The sequence below is a fragment of the Stegodyphus dumicola genome, chromosome 2 (genome assembly GCF_044657685.1).
Source record: "Stegodyphus dumicola isolate Sdum_Otavi_A_Nest chromosome 2, ASM4465768v1".
Classification (NCBI taxonomy): domain Eukaryota; kingdom Metazoa; phylum Arthropoda; class Arachnida; order Araneae; family Eresidae; genus Stegodyphus; species Stegodyphus dumicola.
The window spans coordinates 189,924,639-189,947,412 of record NC_140769.1 but is presented as its reverse complement, the minus strand read 5'-3'; the positions used below and the strand labels follow the sequence as shown (position 1 = coordinate 189,947,412).

The 22,774-nt window shown below is 31.8% G+C and overlaps 1 protein-coding gene across 5 annotated transcripts in view; it reads left to right on the top strand.

Moving 5' to 3' along the window:
* Positions 1-1,046: 1,046 nt before the first annotated feature.
* LOC118191457 (coiled-coil domain-containing protein AGAP005037-like) overlaps positions 1,047-22,774 on the top strand; it is a 769,544-nt gene continuing 747,816 nt past the window's right edge. For 4 of the 5 annotated variants that reach the window (XM_085811561.1, XM_085811564.1, XM_085811563.1 and 1 more), the window contains exon 1: positions 1,048-1,212. The gene's annotated coding sequence lies outside the window, so the exon portion shown is untranslated. Of the gene's footprint in view, positions 1,213-22,774 lie in introns of all 5 variants that reach the window. The other variant, XM_085811562.1, reaches the window with a different exon arrangement.

The window sequence follows — 22,774 nt, the reverse complement described above, 5'->3', positions numbered from 1 at the left end:
CATTTTTATTTTTATTTTGTTTACCTTAATTAAAAAGCAGGCCTTATATTGGGCTTTTGAATTTAACACACGTTTTTTCAAATGCTTATTTTGTTTTTCTGAAGTAATGAAAGAGTATTTCAATAATTCGAAAAGTAAATTTTTGAATTTTTTAGAATTATTACCTTAGATTTTTGTACAATTATTATATTTAGTCATTTTCATTTCTGTGATGTTTTTTCCTCTTTTAAAAATGTTAGCAATTTTCCTTTCAAGACGACCTCTTAGAAAAGTGTTGCAATTAACTTTTGCGAATCTTTTATATTTTGCAATTAAAACTTTTCAGGTTTTTTAGTAAATAAAGACTTACGTTTCTTCTGAATTTTTCGCAAACATTAATTAGTTTTTCACACGAAAGTTTCAAATGTTTTCTTCAATTTTACACTCATAATTGTAATTAGACTTCATATAATTTTGTTAATCTTCCTTTCAATGATTATCGCAAATACGTACCAGACAAAAGGATCTAAAAACTTATCGCATGAAGGTACCTTATCTCATCCTCTTTGATTTTTAAGTTAAAAGAAAACGTAGCTTTATCTCCAGGTGCATTACTTGGTTTATATATTTCTATTTTGTGATGAATATCTTTGAAATATAAAGTTTTTGCGAATGAGCGTTTAATGAGTGAGGTCTTGATTTTTATGAAACACGTTATAAAATGCAGGGTTGTGTTATATAGGAATCTATATCGTGTTTCTAAAAGCATTTTTCTTAGATAAAATAATCTTTTGTCGCACCTACTCACATGCCTTACCTCATTTTGGTTATTTTTAGAAATTTTTATCTCACTTTTTACTTGTTCGTGCCTACGTGTTCGATCTTCTACTTCAAAAATTCTCAACACTTGTTTTTTCTCGAATCTTCAACAGTTTGAAGCTATTCTCCAAATCACCACATTGCGTTTTCGAATGGAAGCGTGCGGGGGCGCGCGTGCGCCCCCGCTCCGGCCGGGCTGCGCGGTCTGGACTGCGCGCCGTCCAAGCAGCCCCTGGAAAACGATGGGCGGTTCGGTTGCGCTCCAGAACCGAGTCTCCTGTTCTTCGCTGCGTGAGAAAACAAGAGGACTCTATTGCGCTCGGGGGAGATTAGGGGTTGTGCTGCGTGAGAGGGCAGTCATGCCCGGATTCTTACAATAAATCGTCCCGTCTCAGCTCGCACGGATGACCCAAGGTGAGTTCACACTCCTTTACCCCGTTTCCATTGCTATATCCCGCTTTTAGTGGCCGTATACCTACACATTAAATGCTCCTTCCGGGTGTAAGGGTGAGGTGAGGGGTGTGCACCGCTAAAGACTTGGGGAATGCTGCTTCATTCACTAGCGGTTTACTTCAGTTGTAGATCTCATTATAACAAGCAGCGTTATAATTTGCAGAACGTAAGACAAGATTTGTGAAAGCTCAATTTTCTAAATATCGATGTCTTTCTTTTTTTCAACTTTCAGCCTGCAGTGAGATCATGAAAAGATTAAGACACGAGGCTGTCAGAATTAAGGATTTGATTATTTCTGTTAAAATTGAGAGATTTCTTGAAATAAATAATTGCGGATCAGTAAAACTAACCACGAATAAATAATCTTAACCCAAATTTGTTCAGAATTTGTAACAGGATTAATTTCTCTCCCTCCTCTCTCTAGAAAAAGGGAGATTTCATTTGATCATTCAAAACTCTAAAACTGGAAACTTTAATAGAAATTCATTAAATATTAAACATAATAAATTTTAAATTACTCAAATACCATTTTGTCAGTTGCATACAAAAGTGTTTTTATAAAATGTAATAAAAGCAAACAAAAGAATTATAGATTTTGTCTCCTTCAAGTATTATGATTCTCCCGTTATTTTTAATTAAGAGCTTTAACTTACTTATACCCAGTTATAAACTGAGTTGTTTTGAAACTTTATAAATATAGATTTTGAAAATTCTCATTCCGAAAATTATACTTCAAAAAATTATTTTCTTCTTCTTTTTCAGTTTTCTGTATGTGTAATATTTATTAACCACACAAATTGAAATAAGCACAAGCAAGAAAATTTCTTACTACAATACTGTTAATCTCACATATAACATGGACATTAGGCTATGGAGGAATTGTCGCGTTATATCAATCGCATTATGAGAAACTCAGTTTTTGTACATATTATAAATATTGCGAAATGTAATAATTACTGTCATTCTGTCTTTTGTTGACAGCATGTTCTGGATATTGAATTGTATAAGAACTTCGTTACATAAATGTTATTTCTGTTTTTAATGCAAACACAAGCATGGCTGTTTTATTATAAAACGTTCTCTAGAAAGGTATCATTCTGACATCAGGTAGTTTCCGAATATTTTACGGTAATAGATTAGCAGCTTATTTCACCTTTTCATAATCTTTCTTATTCTGCTTAGAAAATAATGACAATTTTAAAATTTGAAGGAATTTTAATTTTAAAGGAACTGCTTAAATTTTCTACCAGAATAAATTTAGGTTGCAAGAGTTGTGAGAAATTTTCATTTGTAGATGTGAATGAAATTGTATTGTTTTCGAGTATGGGTCATTCTTCACAAAATGCAAAATATTTACAAAAGAAAAAAAGTAATCAAATTTAATGATTTAAAACTTTTCCATATTAAATCTTATTAACTATAGATATGATACTATTTAAGATTACTTTATAGCTGTCTGGATTAAATTATTACTTAAAAAGAATCTAGTGCAGGATTAAGTGGTCCGACGACATACCTATTTAGGCCATTTATTTATAAACTTGCAATAATTAACTCAGTATATTTTCAACATATTATTAGAGTTTCTGAATAATGTATTTTTAACATTCAGTAATGCAGTATTTAATAAATTATACTGCATGCAGAGATCATATTTGTCAGCTAATTGAGAGGCTGTTCGCACATTTTTTAGACAAGTTTCATTGCAATTATAGAAATATTTTACATAAAGTGTTTTGTTTTAAAATATGTTCTATTTGATAACCCTTATTCTTCACTATCTTCCCACACAGTATTTTCCAAGGCAATTTAAAGCCTTTTGTAGTATCGGAAGATGTATTTTATCCCATTGTTCATGGACAGCTTTCTAAAGTCTAAGCAGGTTGCAAGTCGACGTTTCGACAACTGGCTTTTTAAAAGTCCAGAAGCGCAGAGATACATTGGTGATAAACCAGGAGTAGCAATGATATTGTGAGTAAAGGCTGTAGCTTGATACCCGTTTCTTATTCCATTTTTTCCAGGAAATTAGCAGTAGATTTTGACGTATCGCTGCTTGCTTTTTCGTGATGCAGTTCTGCTGATTGATCACACTGTATGTAAAGAGAAGGTATTTTATGTTTGCAAACTGAGTATAAAATAAAGTTGATCTTAACATATTTTCTCCATTCCCTTTATTTTTAATTTGCCGGCATATGAAAAAATCCCAGAGACAATCATAAATCCCATTGAAAAATTTTCTTTAAATTCCATGAACCACGTGTTAAGATTTTTTTCTCCCCTTTGAAGATAATAAATGGTCTCTTTTTATTGCAGTCGTTTACATACATCCAAGATTCGTCTATTGTGACAACATTTTTCCCATTTTTATCCAGAAAAATGATTCTTATAAAGAATTCTGCAGCGCCTTCTGCGTTCGGCGACATGTCGTGGAAAAAGACGATGCACATTATGTTTTTTCGTCTTTTTAAGATACAAATCAGCACCACTAACTCTGTTGACAGTTGACAGTGAGCATTTTAATGATTTTGCAACTGTCCTTTGACTTGGCAGATTTTCTTTTAGCATAAAAGATGTTATTTTTGCAACATTACAAACATTCCGTTTTTTCCCTTGCATATGTATTTGGAATAATTTTTCCACTTGAAGGTAAATTTTAACGTTTTTCCTTTTTGTTGTTGACAACATTACTTATTGTAGCTTTAGATATCGAGAAACCATGGCTTTCACAATGCTTTTTAATAACGAGATGCGACTAATTTTCTTCGGAAAGAACACAAGCATAGCCTTCCATCTACCGCATCTTTAAAAGCGGCGTTTTGCACGAAAACAAACTGTCAAGTAGCAGAGGATAACTTATACTTTCAAAAATACAGTTGCCGTTAAAAAACAAAATTTTCCAAGTTGAAGGTTTTTTTCCCCACTAAAGCAAAATCGTCTAAATAATGGGCGAACAAGCTCTGTATTACGCATACTCAAACAAGTGTTAATACCTTTCTGTGTTAGCATTAAATTAATTTAAAAATAATATTTAAGAAATCTATAAATGCCTTTATGTTACCTTTATGTTACCTTTATTATGTTACCTTTATTAAGCATCATGTATATTACATAATAACTAGGTATTGAATAATATAGGAAAAATAACTTTACTTAAATAAGTTTCTGTAATATAACTGAAAAAAAAGCATTTGGCCCCACAAGTGTCATAGAAACAAAATATGAATGATAAATACTATTTAAGAATGTCTTAAGAGCATCACAATCACTAGACATTAATAGTAGAATATTACTTTATTTTAATGATTATTATTAAAATGAAAACTGGAACTGGATATGATATTCCTAGTTCTAAAAAATATCTATAGGGAAAATTTGCTAATTCAATAAACTTATGTTAATATTTTAAAACTAATTATTGCTGAAAATTTGTGTAATATTAAAAACAATCGTGGTTAAGAGGAATGCACGAGTATTTAAAATAGTTAACGATCCATTTGATAAAGTATAATATAGTAGGGTTTCTCAAGGAATACTTTTTAAAATTATTTAAATTTATAAGGATTTAATAAATAAAATGGTCTCAAATACCTATATTTACGATGTGCATCATGTCTATTGTTTGATGGCTTATATGTGTGAGAATTAGATGAACCTGCTGCCAACAGGAAATGATGATTTGCTTATTGCTAATTGCTAATTAATAAAATATGACACTTTATAATTATAGACGTAAGGAATTGTTCGCAGCCAATACTTTAGGTCAATAATTAACAGCAGCTATTACGCTAGTCTCGTCAAATTTTCCTTTAACCTTTGATGTGATAGTATGACTTTACAGTGACGGTTACCGAGCATACAATAATATACAATAATATTAGGCTGTTGTAGTGGGTTTTAATTAAGACTGAAGATACACAGATTTTTTTAAGAAACCTGTTTAAATTAAAGTATCAATTGATTGTTGGCAGCAGGTGGCAAACTCATTTATACCATAAAATTAGTGTTGCTGGAAGTGATGAAGTTCTTCGTTACTTGATAAATTGATATGTCGTTAGCAAACCATTTCTTGGACAACAAGTGACAAAAGGGCCCAAAAAATGGTAACTGTTTGGGAAATGTTAGAAGTGAGGAGGAAACCACAATTTCTTATTCCAGATTGTTGATTTGCTGTATGATTGACTCTGCCGTATATGGTCGGTCATTATCTTAAGGCAAGAGATTCCATGTCTGTTCACAAATGGTCGTTGCTTAAGATTAACGCAGATTTTAACGCATTTAGCGTATTGGTACAGTACTGAACTGAGTTTATTATTTCGTGTCATGCAGAAAATTTGCAATGAATACATCAGCAAATCAGTATACAGTAAATAACATCTTTTATGGACGCGCAAATGCTTTTAGTATCCTTCCTGAAGCCCTTTCCGCTCCTTATAGTTGCGACGAACGTGTACGATTGCCGTAGAATATTCAAGTCTAATTCCCAGTCACGTCACAATTCCTTGCAGAAACCTTTCTTCTTTATTTCTTTTTAAGGAAAAAAAAAAAAAAAAAGCTCATTTCCAAACATCACAAATTGCTTTCATCAGTAAGTTCATGAGTCACCCATTTGTCCGGGTTTCTTTCTTTCCTTGCTATTGCTAAGAGCCATGAAACAGTTGAAACGCTTATATTTAGTATCTGGGAATCTCTCGTATAATCTATCGTGGATCGAATTTGATTAAATCCGTTAATCCTTTCGACTCTATAGAGGGAGATCCGTGATCGCAGAGTTCGTTTTTATAGTTTCAAAACTCCTGAGCGAAGTTTAATAAAACAACAGAGAATGGATCTATTATTAGATTTTCCTCCGTAGAATGATACTATTTTTTTAATGTAACATCTGCAAAATTTCTCAGTTTGAATTCATAAAATTAAATCAGCCTTAATTAACTGAATTCCATGACTGACATGATGCCACTAATATTCAATGTTTAATGCTCGTTGGACTGAAACAAATACTACATTTTCGTTATGTGTCACACTGTCACAGGTCATGCAATAATGGCATAAATCTCAGGGTTTGCTTTCTACCGCAATCAATAGAAATTGGGCGTTATGCAACGACTATTTCATTTGCAACAGCCTAATATATTATTTTTGATTCACTTAATAAAAATTAAATCATATAATATTTATTATTCTCACTACTGCTATAGCTCAATCTTTCAACTGACGAATAGAATTATTCTACATGTTATTAAATAATTATTAACTACTAATCACGGGCATGATGTACGATCTTAAAACTACATTTATTTCGTTAAATGAATCGAAATTGCCACAGGCACTAATTTTATTCAGGTATTTAAAATTGCCTAATGGATTTGATATCTGAAAAAATGAAAAGTAAATTTAGCTAAGAAATCTTGTTTTATATTAAAGCGCTCATGAAACAACGTGATTTGAAGTTGTGACAGTTCCACATACATATATAATCTCACAGTCTGTGAACAAAATAGTATTTTTTCAAATTACTTCGCCGTTTTTACTAATTATAAGAAGTAATTATGAGCATATTAAAATATTTTCCTCAGAATTAGAAATATATACAATTTCTCTTTGAAAGAAAATGACTACCGTGAAATAGTTTTTAATGGTATTGAGAGAATGATTCTTATAGCTACTTTCAAGACTTATATTCGATTCTTCACGATAGTATCTATGCAACGATTGTTTATTTAGTAGCGAATTTGACTTTAAATATATTTAGAACATTTTTAGCAGTGACATCTTAATCTGCTCTAGCATTTTCCCTTTGTATTTTAAAATCAGCAGTTTACATCACATCGAAAATCGAAGATAAAAGCTGATTTAGCTAAATCCTTTTATTCCATTTTGAAATGAATAAATTTAAGCAATATATTTGCAAAACCATTTTACTTTTATCTCTTAATTATATTGTCTTCTAACTCGATTTAATGAAGTTGCTTGTTATCTCTTTGATGTAAAGGAAAAACCCACGATGTTTTCAAGTCACATTTACGTCCTTCTTAGAATGTAAAAACAGTAGGGATTTCAGCACATAGGATTTTTTGAAACAGAACAACAAGATTTAGTTTATACATCTTTGATATACGTATACTACGTTACATCTTGACACAGTCTGGCGACTTTTTACAGAAAAAAAACGTAAAAGTTACTTATCAGGTACAAGTAGGTGGTTTTCGCGCCTTTTATTTAGAAAGATTCCCAAACTACCGATATTTACCGTAAGTCGATAGACATTATCAACATATGAAAAGAAAACATACTTTAGCAATTTAAAATACAATTTTAAGTTTTATATGAAAAGTACGTGATACATTAAAAAAATCAAACACATTTTGCTAGTAATATTTCTGTAATTTTAATTATGCTGTTCTTTTCTGGAAGTACACAGCGATCTGTTTTCGCTTAAAAAAATCAGAGAACTCGGCTTCGTGAAATAATCGGCAACAGCGGTTATCGGCGAGACGCATTTCTTCGTTGTTTCCTGTAGAACATTTTGAGCACAATTCTGTATTTCTTCAGAAATCGTACCTGAATTCCTTCCACTGCTGGAAAATTCCACAAGCTCATATTTTCAAACTAAGTTGAAGGCGAAAAATACGATTTGCTTATAAAAAAAACGTTTGAACTTGGAGTACAACAAAAAGAATACGTACAAAAATGGCGGTGTTGTTTGACTGAAGGATGATCGCCGCTTTTTAGGATAGCACAGACTGTCGTTTCACCATCGGGGAATAGCTGATATAATTTGCACTTTGTAATCGATTACGAAGTCTCGATGCTTCATATAAGTTTTATGCGGAATTGTGGTAAGGTTGTATATAGAAAATCTTGCAAAAATGAAAATGGCCTACCTTCATATTTAATTTTTTTCCTGTTATATACAAGACTTGACGTAATTGCGAATAAATTTCTATGATACAGTCAGTCGTTTCCACTAGTCGAATTAATCCATCGTGAGACCTTTATGAAAGTCTTAATAAAATAGAAACTGGCTCATATTGCTGATACAATTATCAAAAATATTGATATGCCTAGTTTAGTTGTTAATAAAAAAAACAGCAATTGGGCATTTGTGCATGTAATGAGTTTGAAAAGTTAATGAAAATTAATATATGTCTGTACTGTTGTCTAAGTAGAAATAATGCATGATTATGTAGCAGGTATTAGAATCTAGTGATTGTATATGTGTGATTTAAAATAATAATTACCTTTGGTAGAGCACACGACGAAAAGAATCATTAAATTTTATTTATTTGAAAATTCTGCTGCTTTTCTTCAATTTGCACAAGAGTTACGAACCTTAGATGATGTAAAGCATGATATAAAAGCCGTAATTGAGAACGATAATTTTGTTCCCGAAATTACTCCATATTTGAAACGTTTTGCAAGAAATGTACAACAGGTACGAGAAAGAGTCGAATTGCATCAAGATAAACAGAAACGTTATGCTGACAGAAAACGAAGAGAAACACCGAAATTCGTTCCTGGAGATAAAGTTTGGGTCACCCTCCACACAATCAGCAAAGGTCCACTGAAGAAAACTGCTAAATTCATGCCGAAGAGAGATGGTCCTTATGTGATAGTGACTACAAGATCTCCAACCACTTATGATATTACCGATCCTCATGAACCAGACAAAATTCTCGGCAAGTATCATGTTTCAGCCTTGAATCCATATCAAGATCAAAATAAGTTTCAGAACTCAGCTCGTGTAACCCCAGTGGTTCCCTTAAAGAAAAGAGGACGCCCGAAACGTGTAATACCACCCGAATCTGCACCTGTTGCACAAGATGCTGGTGATGCTAAATCTACTGCTAGTCAAACTGGAGCCCATTCATCTGATTCTCCGCCCGCTGCACAAAGTAGACAAATGTCAGTTCCTGACTTCTTGCTGAGACATCTACGAAGTCAGAGGGGTAGGATGTAACAGAACTATTTAAGTGTAATTGAACTATTTTATTCAACGCCATGAACTCATGAACTGTAACCGAACTATTTTATTTAAACGCCATCTCGTGGCGATATGAAAAAAACGTCAGTCGACCTCCAGCCACCATGATGATAGCTTACTATGTTATGTTATTCTCAATGTTTGATGTTCCATTTGGTATATGTTTCATTTTTATGTATATTTCTTTTGCTTGTAACCGTTCCTGTGTGCTCTGTTAATAAATCCTTTTAAAGCTAGCCGGAATTAGTGTCTATTGAGGAACGGCTACATCACAGTAGTCGATAAACAACGTCCGCTTTCTTCTTATCGATGATACAAGTCTGTCTATCGATGGTGAAGGGCAGTCTGTGCCATACGAAAATGCGGCAAATCTGAAGGGAAGGATTGTTGTGAGCAGCCGCAAGAATAATTATGTGAACGGTTGCCAGAGTTTGGCCGATTCTGAAAATTTGGAGAATTCTACTAAATGGCTGCATATGATTGCGTTAATAAATAAGTACCGTTTTCTGTTTCTATCATGTTTCATGATTGCAAAGGTGACGAGTTATAAATTTGTCCATCTTCTAAACAGAAACGGCTACTGTCTAGTAAAGTTAATTGTAATATTACTTTAAAGTTTATTGTTCACATTAAACGCGTGTTTTGTCCTCTTTTTGTTTCAATCGAAAATATTTTTAGTAAATAACTAAGATTATTATTAATACGATATCTGTTTTTCTTTAATGTTAGTAGCTAGTTTAAACCGACTCCTAAAAACATGGTTCTCGAAAAAATATTTGGCTCTGAAATCTTGTACTGCTAATCATCGGCCCTTTTGACTAATGAGTTTGCCGACCACTGCGTTAGATCAATTGATTAAGGCATGGGCTATCTGCTTGTTGGGAGGGATACTTTCATGGAGAACTTCCTAAGAGAATTTGGCTCATATAAGTATTATATTTGGAGAAAACCACCAAAATTCTCATTTTCCGCCCGTGTTTACCGGAGTTTGAATCGGGTCGAATTACCACTGCTCAACGACTGATTTTCTAACGACTGATGCGCTTTGTCATAGTCTAATAAAATTCGGGCTAATTTGCTTTAGCGTTTAGAGTAAAGAGTCATTAGTTCTGTTTTAAATAAAGCATTAATTTTTCGTAGCGTTTCTTCTAGTCGTTTACCTGAAGCAAATCTATGCAAATATTAATATTGTCTAATGACAAAATTAGTATTTTCCGAATAACGTTTCTTTAGTTTAATAAAATGTCAATATCTTGGTCAGATTTAGAATTGCCATCATGGCTTTTCATGCTATAAGCAAAGAATTTAACTTTATATCACGAAACTATTTATTTCTTGACTAAAAATTCCTTATAAAGACTCTCTTGAAATCTCATTGGTGTTTTGGAGCTCGTATTACAGTTTGAAATATATATAGAAGGTGAACTGAGTAATTTGGAGAAGTATTTCTTTATTGCATTCCACGGGGTACAAATAAATACATTCTGTTGTAGGATATTTTTCCTAATACGTTTCTCGGCGAACAAAAGCATGCGTTTGAAACAAAGATGTATTTACTTGAACTTCTTGAAATACTTGATACCCGGCTTATTGATTAAATATACTTATGAAACTTTATTTCGCGAAGTAACCAAAGAAGTTACGACAATGGAAACTTTTTAAAGGTGTTTGTTTGCGGAAGTAATAATATAAAGTGTTTGTGACCAATTTACAGCAATATGGTTTGCGGACAATTTTACATGAGGCCTTTTTATTGGTTAAGACGAAACATCTACCATATTACGCAAGTTAAGTCAAGTCATTTTTCAAGTCATTACCATATTACGCAAGTTCAGTAAAGTCAAGTCGTTTTTGTTTCAAAAGAATAAGAAAAAAACTGCTTAAAGTAGGAAACGTTTTTCTGTTCTGTGGAACAGTTTTAAATACGTTTATTAATATCATTAACTATTTAAGTTTGCATTTGCTTCCTTTTTTCAAAGTTAGCTACGTGCGGCAGGAAAAAAAGAGAGGGATTTTACAATATCAGAATAATAAGCTTTACAAAACTTTTAGATGGTCAACATGAGAAAGTCAGAAATAAAAACCATTAAGAACAAAATTAATTAAGCTTGAATTGGATCGAATTATTTCTATTACGGAAATAAAAAAAATTCCATAGCTAATTAAGCACATTAGGACCAACTAACTAAGGAAGGGACACTTTCAGTCTAACTTCCTTCGGGAAATTGGATCTGTTCATATTACACATAACCGAATTTGGTTACTTAAAGAATACTAATTACTGGTTTGAAATCAATGGAGAATAGTTGCAGAGGAGCCATACTAGAATTGCAGTGAACAGATTTGCTGCAAAGATATTTTCGTGGTTTACTTTATGCAATACAAAGCCTGTTCGCACATTTTTTAGATGACTTTCATTATAATTTCAGAAATATTTTATATAAACTTTTTGTGTTTTAAATAACCCTTATTATTCACTACCTTTATGCACCGTAATTTCTAAGATAATAAAGCTTTTTTTAGCATCGAAAGAGGTATTTTATCCCATTGCTATCTAAACAGCTTTCTAAAGTCTAAGGAGGTTATAGGTCGTTGTTTGGACAACCCGCAGTCCAAAACCGTAAAAATACATTGTTGACGGATCAAGAGATTTATTAGGGATGTGAGAGAAGGGTTATGGCCTTAATACCTGTTTCTCGTTTCATTTGTTTCATGAAATTAACAGATTTTGACGTGTCTCTGCTTGCTTTGTCTTGATACAGTTCTGCTGATTGGTCACACTGTGTATAAAGAGAAGATATTTCATATTTGAGAATTCAGTACAAAATATATTTTTAATAGTATGTGGGGTTGATCTTAATATTTTTCTCCACTATCTTCATTTTTAATTTGCCGTTATATGAAAAACCAGCAACAATCATAAATACATTTGAAAAACATTCTTTAGATTCTTTGAAAAGTGTTTTTAAGGTTTTTTTCTTCTCTTTGATGATAATAAATGGATCTCTTTTCATTGCAGTCATTTAAATATATTTAAGATTCATCTGTTGCGACAACATTTTTCCACTTCTATTCGAATATGTGTTTCGCATAGAGAATTCTGCAGCGCTTTCTGCTTTCCGTTATATGTTTTGGAGAAAGACGATGAACATTATGATTTTTTTTATTCTTTTTTAAGATTCAAATCCGCATTAATCACTTTGTTTAGAGTTAACACTGAGCATCTTAAGGCTGTTACAACCGTCCATTGAATTGGGGGATTTTCTTTTAACTTAAAGATCTTATTTTTGTAACATTGGAAAACATTCCGTTTTTTCCTTGAATACGTATTTGGAACAATTTCACCACTTCAAGCTAAATTTTGATGTTTTTTCCTTTGGCGTTGATAACATTACGTATCGGAGATTTAGATATCGAAAATCCATGGCTTTCACAACTTTTTTAATAACTAGACATGAATACTTTGGAAAGAACACAAACATAGCCTTCCATCCATTGCTTCTTTAAAAGCTGCATTTTGTATGAAAACAAAACTGTCAAGTAGCAGAGGATAATTTGTACTTTCAAAAATATAGTTGCAGTTAAAAAACAAAATTCCAGTCTGAAGATTTTGTTTACATCGTAGCAAAATCTTCCAAAAATGGGCGAGCAGCCTATGCATAGACCGAGTTCATTGTTTGCTTAAAGCATTGACTGCATACTGGTCACTGTGATTATTTCCTGTGTGTTATTAAGCCCGAAACAATTTCTCTTAGAAAGTCCTTCACGGAAATTATCACCGAAACCAAAGAATGAGCTAGTAATGTTTCCTTACGAAATTACTGACCTGTTCCTCATAATATTTTGCGCAGTGTTTTGGACGAGAAGTAGAACAACTTGGGAAAATATGAATAGCGCTTTTATAGGAAGCGCTTTAAAAATAGTTACAAAATCAAATCCTCTCTTTTATAGTCGATTGATACATCATTATGTATTTAGAGGAGAAATTCATTTAATTAAATAAATTTCTTGAAATACTAAAAGACATATTTATTAAAAAACAGAATGTTTCTTTGATGCATTAGATTATAAAGTGGTTAAAACGGACAGTGTTAAAACGATTTTACTGTATTCGATTACTGACTTATTTGCAAAAATTCATTCTGTAAATAACGAGAAAAAACACTTATGTGTTTTATGTGTTGTTGTAAGTGTTTTTTCTTCTATTTTAACTAAGATGTGCACTTTTAGTATTTTTTATCAAGTTTTCCTACTAGTTCAAGAAAAAGGTATAGTTTATTTTAGTTATAAAAGTTTTACAAACTAAAAGTTCTAAAAGAATTCTGTAAAAATCTAAGATTCTCTGAATAATAATAACAACAAAAGGGGACTGAGAGAGAAAGGAAAAAAAATTCTTATACGTTTGAAGAACAACACGTTTCTGTCTTCGTCGCAGTGTAGAAACTTGTTTCGCATAGATATTTTGAATTTCCTATGTTCAAAAAGAAGGACTTATGTATGAGGGCATTTGTATTCTGCTAAAATAAACAGTACAGTAGGATATTTTGTCTATTTTTCTCCCCTCTGAATATAATTCAAAGCAATGTATCTTTTCTAAAGTCTGTTCAAATTTTTTATTCTGCTTTCAACAGTTTTGATTTATTTCTTCAGATTAACGAAACTAAATATATTGATGAAAATTACTGAAAATGTTTCTTTATATTAGTTTTGTATCACTTCGAACACTTATAAATTTCATGCTGTTCTGAATTCGTGTACGCTTCATTGTATTTTATGTTGTAAGTTCGCCTATTGTATATATACGTGTATTATTATTTTACTGTGCTATACTGTAAGAAATCTGTACATATAGCTATAAGTTAATTCTAAATGCATCAAATAAAATCAAACACATTGCTTCTCGAAATCTTCCATACTTGACGATAATTTGGTGATAATATGGTAGCATTTAAAAAGTATGGCCAAGTTCGGTTAATCCCCTTTTTATGGTTTGGAAATCCTAGGAGCTATGGCTAGGGCAAGAGTATAAAAGGAAAGTAATAGAAATATCCTTCTGTTGTGAACAAATTCGGAAGTGTAAGAATATTAGTCTATAGCAAATCAATATAAAACGAAGTGGCTTAAAAATCAGAGTTTTGATCTTAAGCTTGTTATTTTAATGCAGCTGCATTAAAATAACAACCTTAAGACCAAAATTCTGACGACGTGCGACGTATCGTAGTTTAAATGCTAATTTTCGAATGATTTTATATTTTGAACTCTTCTATATTCTAAAACTGAATTTACGAAATTTGTTGATGCTTATCAACAAATATTTGGCTACAATTTCAGCGATGGTGTAATATACTGTCCTTAAGTTTTGGAAAATAAATTATATTCAGCTCAATTTTCTAAATGAGCTAAGTATGATCATAGCTAAGCTTAATGATCAGGATTCATCAGGGATCGAATTTTTTTTTATTATTGGATTGCTCGTTTATTCAGGAAATTAAAGGCGAATTTGTGAGAAGCAGAATCTTCTTGAATGCTAGTGAACGTAAGTGAAAGCTGAGTGTACAGAATATGCAAGGATTTTAAATTTATAAATTTCCTGCGGCTATACCTGAAGTAAAAATGTGCAGTAACAAAAGAATAAACTGTAGTTTCTAAATAAGATGTCTCCTCTCCTCCAGAAAAGCAATCCTCGATTATTTAAGTGAAAATATCAGAAAATATTAATTAGTTACAACGAAAAGCAACTGACACCATTGCTGTTACAGTTACTGACAAGAAAAATCTGCGTGCTTAATAAATTTTAGAAAAAATGAGTTTTTTTCATGAATTCATGATCTTGAATATAGCTATAAGCTAGTTCGGTGCTTTTCCGTTTTGCCGGCGCAAATCTCACCAAGCAGACTTTATTGGTCACAACACACAGTATGCACATAAAAAAGTTGACAGATGTTAGTTCTAAGGGTTTTTTGTTTTGAAAGGTATAAACATTTTAATGTCGTTTAAAATTTTGTAAAAAGCCAATAAATAAAGACAATGAATTTGTAAAAAGACATTAATTCAAGAATTTGCTATGCTTTCATGGTACAACATCCTGATTCGCAGGTTCATATTACGTGACTCCAAATAATCTCATCTCAAGTAAATTACGCTACAAAAATTTAATTCTCTCAGTAATTATCTACATTAATTTCAAGTTAAATCTTAATTATCATTAGAATTGATGAATTTAACCCTTGACTTTGCCTTTTATGTATTTTCTCCATCGGGTGAGCAGTGTGATTGCATCCTAATTGACTTAATTATCGCCCGCGAATGACTTTAGGGCGTAAAAGTGAACTTATCTGAGTAAAAATTCTATGTAACTGTATGCCAGTATTGAAACGTCCGAGGTTCGAATCCCGCGAACGGGCTGGCTGCATGAGCTTTTTTGTGGTTTTCCCCATGTGTAACGTGTATACGTGTCAGTTTCCCTTAGAAAGTCCTCCACGAAGGCATGCCTCCCCTTAGGCAGATAGCCCTAGTGTGCTTTGCCATAATTAACCAAACCAAACCAAAGCCAGTATTGAAACAAACAATCAATCTGATAAAAATGGCTGCGACTTGTTTTGAAAATGAGGAGTAAAAGGTTACCAGCGAGGATATTCCGTTGTACCATTATTGGCAACTTTATCGCCTGCACCGGCAAAACGGAAAAATAGGGCTAGTTCTAAATGCATCAAATGAAATCGAAATTCATGAATTATATTATGAATTCATGAAATTATCATGAATTCATAACAGAATTGATGAATTTTTTCATCTAAACATAAACGAGTGTAGAACCAGCTACTGAACGCCGTTGATTCGCAAATGAAATTTTTTAAAACATAACGATTATTTGGTTATTCAAGGCTAGTAGCCATTTCGCTGAATTTCAAAATGCCGTTTCCCGAGTTTTCAGATGATCGGTTATCGGAATGAAAGTGCAAAATAATATAAGATTCCTAATTTATATGCCTTCGGTCAAGTATGAATTTTATTATTATATATTTCACTAACGCGTTTGTTTTCAGTTTGTGTTTACTGAGTTTTTTTCGCTAAATGTTTGTTTACATATGGATCGATGTTTTACAGTATCTCCTGCAAGAAGATGTAATGCTAAATTAGACAAAGAACATTAAAGCATGAGAAATATGACCAGAATCTGTCGAAACTATCTTATTGTAGAGAGATACTTTTGCTCATTTTAGGTTAAAGATATAGCTTTCATGTGATAATCAATGAGCTGATTACGAACTATATAGGGTGGGGCTTTAGAATTCCTTAAATTAATTTCATGAGGTTGTGTTCTAAAATGAAGTTTGCTTTTATCTGTTTGCTTTGTTCATTCACATTTTCGAGAAATGTGATTTTATTATCTCTTATTCCAGGGAAAATAACGTAATCAAAAGCTTTATGACTACAAGAGAGAATTTTCTGTTCTAAACAAGAACTTTGATAAGACACTTTGGTGAGATATTGCTTCTTTAGTGGAGAATTAATTATTGATTATTTCCTCGACCCATTTTCTCATATCAGACGAAAAGCTGTTAAATAGATTGTTATTATGTTTTCTCGCTTTATGTTGCCAATCGCTTTTTATTTCGAATAATACTATAAAATAAATATTATTGCTGTTCGAGCTTTCGTAAATTTCATTTTGTTGTTTTCATCATAACCGTATAACCTTTCTTTGAAACTATATTCCTTGCTTCCTATTGCATTTTAATTCCTTAAAACTTAATTTTTTTAAATTGTAATTATGCGCTGAGTAATACACAATTGTAATTGGTTATTTTTTGTCTTTGTTTTACAGAAAGAAATACCAATAAGAAAGAAATATAGACAAATAAAAGCACAGTTGAAATTTGTCTAATTAATGAAGTAATTAGTAATAAATTTATTATTGGGTTTTAAATTTAACCAAGTGAACACGTGTTTGATATTGCGAAACATCTGTAGTAATTAAAATCGATCGCTTGAATGGCTTTCTCGTGCTCACAACGTATTAAACATTCGAAAGTCTGTGTGGAGTTTTCAATGATTTTCTAAAAATTATTAAGGAAACTAATGCCATCTCTTCTGAGTATTAAATATTTGATGTAATTAAAAATATAGCTAGTCGAATGGATGAAATTTGTAATTCCCCAATCTCTACAGACAAATTATTCGCACTCTTTAATATTTTCAAAGAGTTGTTTGCTGGAAACCCTTTTAGTAATCGTAGGAATAATGAATTCCCAATAAGCGATTTCGTAGTGTCCTTCTGCCATTCTTTCGTAGTTATGCATAGATGTTTATTTTAGTGATTTATTATTGTTGCTCATTTTTTAAAATGCACCTATATTTTAGTTAAAGTGCCTTACTGAGATTTGTATTGCCGCTGTGTTTTGCCTGTTTTCTTCGCTTTTACCTGTTCAGCTACAGTTCAATACTATTCTGGCTAGCTCGGCAGTTTTTCTATTTTCCGGAAGATTACTTAGAGCTGCAGAAATTATTAATTTTAAAAAAATGTTTCATACTTTGCAACATTCACATTGCTGATACATTTGTTAGTGACATATTCCAAAGTACCTAATTTCTCGATGGCTGTAGGTCTTAGTGATTAAGTAATCCACTTTTTCACCCCTCGCAGAAACTTAAAACATATTAAACTTTGGGTTTCTAGATTAAGTTTGAATTTAAAAATCAAACGATTTTGTGGCGAAGTGTATAACACAGGACGTCATGAACATCTTCAATTAATTTTATAATGTTATATTGATCAAATTTATCAACTGATCATATTACAAATTAAATGTATAATTTATTATATCAGTTAAAAAAATTAAAACAATAAAAACTGGTATTATTTAGAAGTCAAACAATACATCCAACTTCAGTACTACGGTTTAAAGTAAACCTTCATCGGTTTGCCTTCCACCACAATTCAAATCATGTCCTCCGACTAAACAAAATTTAGCTTCATTTTATTCCTATGTTTTCCGTGTTCTTCAAGTTTGCTCTTCCAAACTATCCCTTGATGAAGAACTACATTATTTAAAAGCAATAGCTATTGACAGGGGCTTTTCACCCAACATTATTAATGAAGCAGTTAAAAAATTCTGATCTCAATACACCAAAAGGCACACTCTTGTTTTAGCAGATTATAAAAATTCTGTTGTCATTCTCTTCTTTCCATCAATTAGGTATAAAGTTGCACGTATTTTGCAGAAATTTAACTTTCGGGTCTTCTCCCATCAATAAAATTCCGAGTTACATACTCAAGGACCCCATTCCGGATATGAATTCCTGGCGTATTTACAGGATTCCTTGCCAGTGTGGTTTAATTTACATTGGCCAAATCAAGAGAGCCTTAAAATTTCGCGTTAAGGAACATGAGGAATATGTTAGAAAAAAGAAAACACAGAAGTCTTCTGTTGCCGAACATTGTTGGTCCGAAAATCCCACATTCAATTTTTCTGCTGCCAAAATTATTCAAAAAACATCTTCCATTGGTGAACTGGATTTTCCAGAGGCATTTCACATTCAAAAAAAAAAATCTTTCTGTTCTAGTTTACGACCCTAATTCTAATCCATCTTTGCCTTCAGCCTTTAAAGAAATTATGTTTTAGTTCAGGTTTCATCAACAGATGGCGCCAGTAGCTTAACTTCTGTTCAGGCTTTCTTATCTTATCTAATCATTATATCTTATCTCGCTCATTTGGGCTCTTGCAGCTGAAGATAATGGTTCTCTAAAACCATCGAAACTAGTCCTGTGAAAATTTGAAAATATAACGCTGACTTTTGTTGTTTTACTTCTAAATTAATTATTGTATTTTAATATTCAGAAGTCAGTTTACTTGTTTTAAATAAATTTCTTTTTTGAGTAGTATAGTTATAATTTGAAAGGTACATTAAATATCTTACGTCTCATCAAGAGGCAGTATACTGGAAAATAACTGTTTGTTAGATCGTGTGATAGCTACATTCGATAGTTTAAGTCTTTAATAATAGCAACAGTAGCCAGGTCATTTAGATTAGTGGTCTCAAACTGTATGCAAGCCGAATGCACGACATGAAAGCAGTTGACGGATTGAGAAGTTTTTTAATAAAATGAAATGCGAGTAAGTTTACAGTTAGAAATAAATTTGAAAATTTAATTTGCGTAGAGAATGGTTTAACTTTTTTATATTCAAAATATTTCAAATAAATTTTTACATTTCAAAATTATTCAATTTCATAATTTAAATTTATTGGAATAACATTAATTTCACTTTCTGTCATGTTTTACTCTATGTTAACTTCTTATTTCACAAATTTTTATTTTATTCCTTCTCTATCTGGCTGAAATTCAGCTAAATTTTTTTTCTGTTTTGTTTAGATACACAACAGAAAATATTTATCAAAACTTACTAAATACTTATCAAAATACGTATTTCAAAAGGGGTAACGTTTATCTCACTAAATATTTATCAAAACGAGTATAAACAATAATAAAAAATAACTCAAGGGGAAAAAAAGGTACTTTTCCGTTTTGCCGGCGCAAACGATAAAGTCGCCAATTATGGTACAACTGATGCCAAAAGGAATGTCTTCGCTGGTAACCTTTTACGCTTCATTTTCAAAACAAGTCGTAGCCATTTCTTATCAGATTGTTTCTTTCAATACTGGCATATAATTACATAGAAATTTTACAAAAGATAGTTAAATTTTATACCCTAAGACCATTTCCGATAATTAAGTCAATTAGGATGCAATCAGACCGCTCGCCCAAAGGCGAAAATATAGGAAAGGCAAAATTAAGAGTTCATCAATTTAATGAGAATTCATCAATTTAATGAGAATGCACTAGCGAAGTAAAGCACTGCGGTTTTGCATAATTTCTGAGTAACCTATTCGTACGAATTCAAATAATTCTTGCATTTAAACTTGTACTTCAAATAAAGATTTAACTTGAAATTAATGCAGATAATTACCGAGAGAATTATATTTTGTAGCGTAGTTTACGTGAGATGAGATCACTTTGGGTCACGTGATACGAACCGGCGAATCAGGATCATGAACCATGAAAGCATAGTAAATTCTTAAATTTGTCTTTACAAATTTGTGTTTTTATTGCCTTTTTACAAACTTTTAAGTCGTATTAATATGTTTATGCCTTCAAAATAAAAAATTTTAGTTCTAAGAATATTTTATGTGTATACTGTATGCTGTAAGTCTGCTTGGCGAGATTTGCGCCGGCGAAACGGAAAAGTACCAAAAAAAAAAAAAAAAAAAAAAAAAAATTAAAGTTTGTTTTTATTTTTAGTCTGAAACCTAAATGGTGGTACCTGCAAGAAATTTTTGATGGTTACACTTCATAATTCAAACGTACTGATAGCTAAATACTAAATTTTTAGATTGACATTTATTTCAAAGAATTCTAATATGTTGAATTTAACCGCCATATAACTTCCTTAAAAACATTATGAAAACTTTGCAAGAGGAACAAAACTTAAGAATGAGTAACGACAGCATTTTTACTACAACACATAAAAAATACATATGTCTGCATGTTATAAACTTCTTTATTTTGTACTACAACTTGGCACTTGATGATATTTTGGGCTTATCAGGACCGAGCTGTAAAGTCGTTGAATACTAGTAGTTCGATCCGAAAATCCAATCCCGGCGATTAGGCTGGCGTTTCCGTGGGTTTTCCCGATGTGTGACATGTATGCGAGCCAAATTCTCTTGGAAAATCCTCCACGAAAGCATCCTTCCCTTTAGACAAATAGCCCTCGAGTGCTTTGTCGTAATCAAATAAACCAAACCAAACCAACTTCATGTTGTTTCGATTTTCATGTATTTTATAGCCCTGGAAAAATTAACTAAACACTCGAAAATTTACTTTATCTCGGATTATCAATGCTTTATTTCTGTCCTTGTATGCTAATGTTTGATTCACTGAGCATTTATATATAACATTGTTTTTTTTTATTTCACTGAGCATTTATTGATTCTTGATTGCACTTCTCGATTTCGCTGAGCATTTATATATGATATTGTGTTATTTTTTTTATTGTGCATTATCTTCTGTTAAATATTTAAACTAAAATAAAATTTCTTAACTTGTAAACTGACATAAAAGTTAGTGGATTGCCAACTTCTCTAACAATGATTAGTAAGTCAAATGATATTTTTGAAGGTTTCTAATTTTCATTCATCGATTATTAATTTGTGAAATTTTGCTACTTGTAAAAAGTCTTTTGAGTATTTAAATCAAAGTCCTATAAAACAGTAACCAAAATGAAAAAATTATTAAACTCTCATTTCTGTACAATATTAGAGAATTTATAATTTTTAATAACGGGCAGTACTTCTTGGTCTGGTAACTATTCAAGCTATAATATTTTCATAAAAGGTGAATTTATTGGAATAATAGAAAGGAAATATTACGCTATACAATTAAAGAATTTTGTACATGTGGAGACTAATCTTGCCATTCCCTGATTAGCATTTTGCTACCTCCGCATTAATTATCCACGCAATTTAAGAAACTGTCTCGTTTCAGAAGTATTAACAATCCTTTTTTCACTGAACTTATTTTTCGAATTATAACAGTACATTGCATACCAATGTAAAAAAAGTGTATTTTTCAAAAGAAATATACTTACGCCTCAGCAATTGTTTTGTGTACTTACATATTAACGCAACCACTTTGGCTCAATTTACCAATTTTTTACAGATGAAAAGGTAAAGGTTGCGTATTGAGGGCAAAGTGGTAGTTTTCGCTTTCCCAAGCTATCAATATTTATCGTAACTCAGTAAACATTATCAATATATGAAAATAAAACATACTTTAGAAATTTTAAATATTATTGAATAAGGATTAAATGATACATTAAAAAATAAAACACTTACATGCTTCTTCAAAATCTTTCTGCAATTTTTTTTGCACTATTCTTCTTCCGAAATACACAGCGATCTGTTTTCGCTTAAAAAAAATCATAGAACCGCGAAGAATCGGCTTCCTGCAACACTCAACAACAGCGGCTATCTAGGAAATTTATTTCCTAGTTGTTTCCTTTAGAAAATTTTGAGCAATATTCAGCATTCCTTCAGAAATTAATTTTACAGCACTTTGCTCCAGTGTCGGCAAATTCTACAAACTCATACTTGAAAACCAAGTTGAAGGCAAAAAATATTATGATTTTTTCATAGAAACCGCTGAAACTCGGAGTGCAACAGAAAGAACGCATACGAAAATGGCGGCGTTGCTTGACTGAAGGATTGTTACGAGCATGGTTGCCGGAAGAATAGTTATAAAATGGTTGCTAGAGTATGGCACATTTTGAAAATTTGGAGACTTCCATAACGGAGGTTACGTTAATACGGATGTATCGTTTTTTTATTTTTTAAATATCATTTCTAATTGTATAATTCATGGATACTTAAGTATTATTCTGCCGACCGCGGAACTGTCGCCAAGCAGCGGGATTTAGCGCCAGTTCAGGATAAATGTGATCTAAGAACACGCTCATATCATCTGCGTTTTCGTCTGATGTA